This window comes from Acyrthosiphon pisum, chromosome X (genome assembly GCF_005508785.2).
Source record: "Acyrthosiphon pisum isolate AL4f chromosome X, pea_aphid_22Mar2018_4r6ur, whole genome shotgun sequence".
NCBI classification, from domain to species: Eukaryota; Metazoa; Arthropoda; class Insecta; order Hemiptera; family Aphididae; genus Acyrthosiphon; species Acyrthosiphon pisum.
The window spans coordinates 125,450,835-125,459,669 of NC_042493.1; positions in this window are offsets into that span (position 1 = coordinate 125,450,835).

Here is an 8,835-nt window from a genome sequence, read left to right on the forward strand (position 1 = left end):
TTTTTTTTTTATAAGCATTTAAAGTTCGAATTTTACAAAAAGTGTCATATTTAAAATTTAATAATTATTTTGTAGTAAAAATGTATACAATGTTCAACTTTTATAGCTAAAGATTGAAAATTTAAAACAAGGTTCCACGTAAATTGGTTATATATAAATTATTTTATTTACAATAATATCATTAAATATACTTAGTAATATACTAATATCATATGATGACGACCGTCTTCGCACAGAATCGTTTTTCTTATACAGTGATATTATATCATTGAATTCAAATTTAATACCATCCATAACAGTGACCTATTTGAATGTACTTTAAGGATTCATTTATATAATTATATGTATCTATCTTAAATTTTACCAACTTTATCAGTCATGGAATTCACAGACTAGTTTAAATATTTAATTCCTAAGATAAAAAGATGTATGCCATTTTAAATATAATAAATGTACCTATAATAAGTTAATTTATTTTGTTATTAGTATTTACTATTTTTTAATTAAATGTTTAAAATATAATAATAATATTATAACGATATATTATTTTAATATTATAGTCAAGTGCAATTAGACATTTTTTTATTACATAAGTTGCAATTACCAAAGAAAAATGACAAGTGGGTAGGATACTTTTGTTGGATACATAAACTCTCAAAATGCCTGTATACTTCCACTGTCTGCAGTACATAAGTGGAAATCCATTAAAATGTCAGGGGGGGGGGGCTTAAATTGTACACATCAATTGTGCCAAGGGTTCATACACAACCAAAATGACTTTATATACTTTATATTTTTTTTTTTTTTTTGGGGGGGGGGGACTTATGGGATATTTGGTGGCTAAGCTTCTCCGTATTTCCGCCAATGCTACAGTAAAAAAAAAAAAGAGCCTCTAAAATATTTTTGAACCGTGGCCTCAAAATTGTAATTGCGGCACTGGTTCAGTGCAATATGCAGTATCGTAAAATAATGTACCTATTTAAATAATCTTACCAATATACCGACATGAATAGTTTCATTGCGGTGTAGTCTGCAGTACTATGAATAATGTATATATAAATAAAAATAAAAATTCTACTACTCTGTATGCTTATGAATCAAATTTATTCAAATACTTTTTTTTTAGTACAAACAATTTTATATTTTAGTCTATGCGCTGTACCGAGCGGTACCTATTTAAGTATTTTGTATATACCCACAGGATAATTTGATTTAGGGTACAATTATATAGGACAACCACACAATCGAACGAATCCAATCCGTTTTTGTATTTTAGTCCGTGAAAACTAAAACGCCGCGTTGAACGCGTTGCATAATTTATAACGTAATTTTTTTTTATAGTTACGTATCTGTTTCCAGCGCAACGCAATCACAGCGACGGACTGTGCTACTGTTTTACAGCACATTGTGCTGCGGGCTACGGGCATGTAAAACAAAAATGTATAAATATTAAAATCAATCTAATTGTGCTTACAGGTTTATTACTAGTTGAACTTAGTATAGGTAGGTAGCACCATAGAACATAATATTATTATTTATTTATTTATTTACGGGTAAGAACCCAATTACAACAAGAAATATAGTATAAAAAGAACAAAAAACACATTTAATTAATACAAATTACAATAAAATTCAATTGCAGAAAAAAATTAATCTAATAAAAAAATGTTCTTACATAAATAGTAAGCGTTTACAGAAATATAATTAAAATTAAAATAATCAATTTGTTTATCATTACCTAGCGATTATGTTCAATTGAAGATGTGTGATTAATATATCTTATGTCAATAATACGAATCAGTACAAATTTACTGAGCGATCGGCAGTAGGCAGTATTATCACAAAAACACAGTGGAAATATTCAAAAATAAACACAGAGCTGTGTTCTCATACTGCGATGACGGCCCGCAGCGGTCTGAAAGTGAACATTGTCAATTGACTATTTTAAAATTCGGTAAACTAAAATTTTTTTTTACACATTTTTATCTCTGTATCCTACTGAATTGAAACATAAGTTCTGAGGTCTATACAAATATTTTTAATCAGAGTTATAACCGTTGTAATGCGATAAATGTTTATTATACCTATTCGACATTTTTCTGAATTTGTAAGAAAGATATTTGTTTGATTTTTCTGGTCCAGCAATATTTTTTTTCCTTTTATATTTGATTTTTTTTTTTGTGCAATAGGTCTTGTAAACCAATACGTAAAATATTTATATATATATATTTTTTTTTTTTGATGATGATCAAATAATTGAAGATTTATTATAATTTTATATATTATTTTCATTTAAAGACTGTGAATAAAAATTACTCAACATTGCACTATTCTCAATACAAAAACATTGTAAAGGAAGTTATCAAGTACCAACATATTATATAACTATATAAGCATTGTTTGCGGTCACTTGCGTTTTCCATGTATAAAAATACTGTTACTATTATAAATTGGAATATAGCCATAAAACTAAATTAATTAGGTTTAAATTAACTAGGTGACTAGTGAGAATATATAATTATTTTATAATAATTAGTATGAATTATAAATCATAATACTCTACCTATATTATATACATTCAATTTTCATAATTGTTTTTGAAAAATAAATTACATTTTAAATAATTACAATACAGTTAAATATTAGTTTCTGTAAAAAAATATTTAAGGGGCCTCGCCACCACGTCTTTTTTTGTCAAAAACTACTGTCTCTAATTCCAACGGTACGTGCCGACAATTATCACGATTTTTATTCTGAAAAAATATTCGGATTGCTGGTAATATATACAAGGAAACGGTCGAGACACATTTTTAATTTTTGTAATTTAAAATGCAATAAAAATTGTAAAAAATTCAAAAAAATTCAGAATTTCAAGCTTTAATATTTAATTAACCAAATACAATTTTAAAAATGTACCTCGACCGATGCCTCATAGATGTTGTGGAAAAAAAGAATATTTTGTCAGAATGCAAATCGAGTTAATCGTTGCGACGTATTGTTGGAATTAGAATCGTGTGTTTGAGTGAAAAATAAACATTTTTTCATGATCACAATATTATATACTGACATGCGCATGCGAGTGCGTGTGAGAGCCCTCTGTACCGCTACAATTGACCCGCATGGACGCCACACACACTAATAATCATTTACGACTAACACATAGATCTCGTGTGGCGACAACGAGATTAGAAATTGCCTAAATGATTCTCGCCTTAAATCAATGCGACGGCGAGGCCCCTTAAATTGATGTCTTTATTACTATAGTCACCAGTCAGCATTTCTTGTGGGGCTTTGACATCATCGGACGAACAAAAATATTGTAAAGGAAGTTCTCGAGTTCCAAAAAACATAAACATTGTTTTCGGCCACTTACGTTTTCAATATTCAATGTATTATGTATAAAAATATTATTGTTCAAATATTACCCTATTATTAATATAGATATTTTTGAAGTATTTTTTATAGTTACTGAAATAATTTTTATTCAAGTTTACGCTATTAGTAGTATTATTATTATAATATTCGTGTTAATAATATTTATATGAAAACATTTTTTTTTAGAATCTGAATGTGAACACTATTGGTTCCATCCATGATGAAAAAGCTATACGTCATGCCCGAGAGAATAAATTGTTTGATTTGGGTTTTTCTTTACTTCATTCGCTTAATTTACATATGCCTACTTGGCTACTTATTACTTATTCTAATTTATACGCCGCCATGGAATATGTACTAACCTTATCAGTGTCTTAGGCTAATATTGTGAACGGGTAATTAGCATATTAAAAATAATCAAAAATCGTCTACGAGTTTCATTATCTATAATGACTGCTAAGAAGATTTTTTTATTAATGTCTGTAGAAAAAGATAATATTATATTGAATGATTTGAAATTTGGAGATATTTTGGACATAATTAAAAACTTATATTATCATACTTATTACTTGATCTAAATTATTATCGTACACGTAATTACATAAATATATAATTTATTATATTATGATTTAATTTGTCATACTGAAATCGGATATATAGGAGCTCGCAGTGTTACTGATTTACAATTTTTTTGAAATCAACATAGAAAAATTTCTAAATCATAAGTCTTGTACTACCTACTATACTATTGAGAAATATTTAATATTTTGTTAGTTTAAGGGGCCTCGCCGTCGCATTGATTTAAGGAGAATCATTAAGGCAATTTCTAATCACGTTGTCGCCACACGAGATCTATGTGTTAGTCGTAAATGATTATTAGTGTGTGTGGCATCCATGCGGGTCAATTGTAGCTGTACAGAGCGCTCTCACACGCACTCGCACGCACATGTCAGTATGTAATATTGTGATAATGAAAAAATGTTTATTTTTCACTCAAACACACGATTCTAATTCCAACAATACGTCCCAACGATTAACTCGATTTGCATTCTGACAAAATATTCTTTTTTTCCACAACATCTTTGAAGCATCGGTCGAGGTACATTTTTAAAATTGTATTTGGTTAATTAAATATTAAAGCTTGAAATTCTGAATTTTTTTGAATTTTTTACAATTTTTATTGCATTTTAAATTACAAAAATTAAAAATGTGTCTCGACATAATATAAAATAATATAAAACCTAAACGACGTTTCGAATTAGCTATAAGTAACGTATTTATTATTTCTTCATATTATGTTATACTTAATAACGTCCTAATGAATATTTAGAGCAACAAGTTTATTTGTCTACGGTAATATTATATAGATTATCAACACTTTTACAATACTACAATGATATAAATAATCGAAATTTTTAATAAAAATATTCTTATATTGTTCTTCTTATTGTTTATACTACAGAGTACAGACCTGCGTCAACTTGTATCGTCGAAATTCGCTGTCGTCACCCGCCGCGGCCAAACACCGGTCAACGACAACCGAATAACCAATTATTTATAGATTTAATTCACTCGATTCCACGGGGCACAGCAGTTGATTATTTTATCAGAGTTATTTTCATTACTTATTAATTATTATTCAGTTTATGTTATACCGTGAGTTATAGGCGTAATAATAATATTATTTGTTATTCATATCGTATTCAATATTGGCCAATATTAATATAAGAGAGAAAATTACGAGACACCGATTAGAAAAATAATCGTTTTAATTGTTGTTATAGTTTGCAACACAGCCAGTAGCGTGTTTAATGGGGGGGGGGGGGGCTCGGAGAGGAAATTGCTACAATCATTAAATCCCGAGTCCTATGACGGGGCGCCGGTGCTTGAGGTAGGTAAATATATTTTATAAAGACTAAAGGGTAATATTAGGGAATAAAATGTTCATCGAAAATAATATGTTACAATATTTTTCTAAATTTTACTTGTGATAATGGATTTATCGGAAATACGCACGGCTGAAGAATATAAAATATTATGGTCATGAGTAATACGAGTAATACAATATTTGCGATAACGCGTGTTCGCCTATGAGAAACAAGACCCAGAAACGGCGGAAATGTAAGTTTCACGGCCACGCACATGGAATATTCAGTTATCAATATTATTGTCAACAAAATTATTATAGTTCCAGTGGATAGTATAATAGACGTCAATACAATTAAAAATAGTTTATTTCAGGAAACGTGGCTATCGGTGACTTTATGCCTACGCATTTATTAAATATAAATAAATCCAAATCGAATCGAAAGCCCGTGGCCAATATATTTTGACCATTAGACGAAAAATAGGCTTTTATATAGGTAGGTAGCAACAGCCGAATGAATTCGGTATACACATATGTTACACCGTAACGAACATAGTGTGAAAAATCCTCATCGATAATAATACCGAATACCGATAACAATAACAAATTGAAACTACCACGTAAGGTAACGAACGGTTCTTACTCATAAGATTAAGGCCACGGATGTCGATGACTTTTGCATCTTTTTTTGGTCCACGATAACGATGCATTCCTAGCTTGAAATGCGTTTCAACAAAATACAAATCTATATAGCTAATTTTTATTTTGCAGTAATTTTTTTTAAGTTTTGAGAGAAAAATTACGATTAAATTATTTGTCGTTTTTATATTTTTGTATTTTCCATCAGTCGAATAATTTAATTACCTACCTATTACGAAGAATACTTTAAGCAATTTTTTTAAGATTACGTATGTTTATAAATATAGATTTTATAATTTTAATATAGCGTTATTTTTTTAAATATTTAGGTAGAGGCAAGCCTAATAATACTATAGAAAGAAGACAAGTTCTAACTTCTAAACATTGGTAACCACCTGCACACATCGATTATTTAATTATTTAGCCATTTAGATAAAAACTTTACAAATTATGGACGTCATGACTAAATAGCAAAGACATATATTACTAATTTTATACTCTCATAAATTGTTTGTAAATTATATAATATTGTGTAACATTATAATTGTTGACGTACCTATATCGTTGTATCTACAGAAAAAAAAAAATGATAAAACAATATAATATGATATTTTTGGTAAACTATACTATATAATGTTATGCAGCGCTGCATAACTGACGTAATATTGTAATAAAAAAAAATGATAAGACTTAGGTAGGTATATTTGATATTTTGTAAATTATCTATCATAATAATATATTATTATAAAGCATTATTTTAAGCAGGTCGCTGGCGTGGGTTCACTTATCGAACGGTCGTCAACCGACAACATGTCAAGGTTGTCGCGATAACCCACAAGTACCTATCGACAATAGCTTAATCGTTTGATTTAGAAGATTAAACATAAATAAAAGTATTTTATTTTACTATTAGGCATTATAGTAGTACAGTAGGTTAAATTAATTTTTACCGAAAAAATTGCATTTGAAAATTGAATTTGTGTACCTATAAAATAATATAATAAATAATAATATTGACATTGGACGATATAGGTACTCAAAAAAAGAAGGTACCCGCACGAATAATATATTGAAATATTTTTAAATTACAACAAAATAACTGAAATCGGAATTCTTGGTTATACATTTATAATTATATTATTTTTCGTTCAAATTTGAAATTAAAATAACTACAAAAATGACTGTAATACAAAACTGTGTTTTATAAAGTTTTTATATTTTTTGGTTACTGCCGTACGAATTATTTCTGAGAATCTTTGCTTTAAGTTTTCAATCCTTAGCTATACAAATTGAACATTTTGTAATTTTTTAACAACAAAATAGTTTGAACGCATTTTCGATATTTTAATAAATTTTGTATTTTTGTCAATATTTGAACTTAGAATAGGTACTTCGTAAAAAAATTAGTACCTATGGATCTTTGATATTTCTCAATTTGCGTATGTCGTCTCCGTATTACAAACGTACAACATAGCAAAAACTGTTTTGCGCGGGATAGAACCACTCAGGCTGTAGTGATAGCTAAGACTCCCAAAATATAGTTCAGAAGTTCTGATACCAAAACTATTTTTGCTATGTTTTACATTTGTAAGACGGAGACAACACTGCGGGTGTAGGGTCCTCCTAAGAGGAACTTTGTATTAAATTTTAAAGTTTTTTGACCGAGTGAAAAATTCTTATCGACATTAATTTAAAAAAAAGAACTAATAAAAATCGAAAATTTCTTATGCCTATAAATAGCTTAAAAATAGTCAAGATATTTTGAAAATTTTTTCAATTTGTTCACGTATACAATATGCTAATATAAATGTTCGGTTAAAATGTCATGTATTTACGGTTCTTTTTTTTGGTGTTACACTAAAGAACATAATCGATTTCTCAGAAACTGCTTAAAAATCTCAGTTTTTCTTTAATTTTAGATTCTGAGCGGAGCAATGAATGTATTGATTTTACAATGATGTGTATTTTTTTTAATATTTTAAGTTTTTTTTTTTTTGTCCGTCAACCACCGTTTTGAACTGCAGTTTACATTTTCAGCTTCAAATTTTTTTTTTCTACGTAGGTATGTCAATAAAAAAATTTTTGATGGGTAAAAAAGCTTGAAAAATGAATACAAGGCTCCTTTATATTGTTACAACGATAGTTGAAAATTATTAAAAATACGTAAAAATCACGAAACAGAGCAAATTATTTTGAGTTAGAAATTCATAAAAATTTTTCTTTTTAAATATAATACCTATGTATTATACACATAATAATATAACTGTTATTTCATACATTATGTCAACATTGAACTCGCGGTAAAATAATTAACATGCGTTTACGTAATTTTGACAAAGTTCGTTAAAGTTTGCAGACCTTAATTTTAATATTTTTTGATTTTGATGATGAGGAAGCATATATATATATATATGTTGTGACTATACTATGAATTATGAGAATCCTCGTGTTTAGTTTAAATCTTTTTTACTCATAAACAATAATTTATCATACACATCGGAAAAAAAATTGTCGAAATATGTCTATTTAATTTAATAATTTATATTTTTTTTTATCTATTTTTTTGTCCAACTATAGTAATTTATTTGTCCTGCATCTAATAGCTAGATATTACCGCATTATATTATTATCAATGCTATCCTACATAAGTATTTTCATGTGACAGGAAAGTGAATTAACGCGGAGATCAAATCAACCTATTATGAAACTTGATGGTAAGAACATTATCTGTGTTTTGTTGGAAGTTTTTTACTATAGTTCAGTTTTTAAGTGAGTTATAAGCATTTTTAATTCACATTTATTATACACGCTATAACTCACTTAAAAATAAGAGGACGCTACACCCGCATACGCTGTCTCCGTCTTACAAATGTGCGACATGGTAAAAACTGTTTTGCGCGGGACAACTTTTCTAGCACCATATTTGTTATAGAGCTACCAAATTTTCACAACAC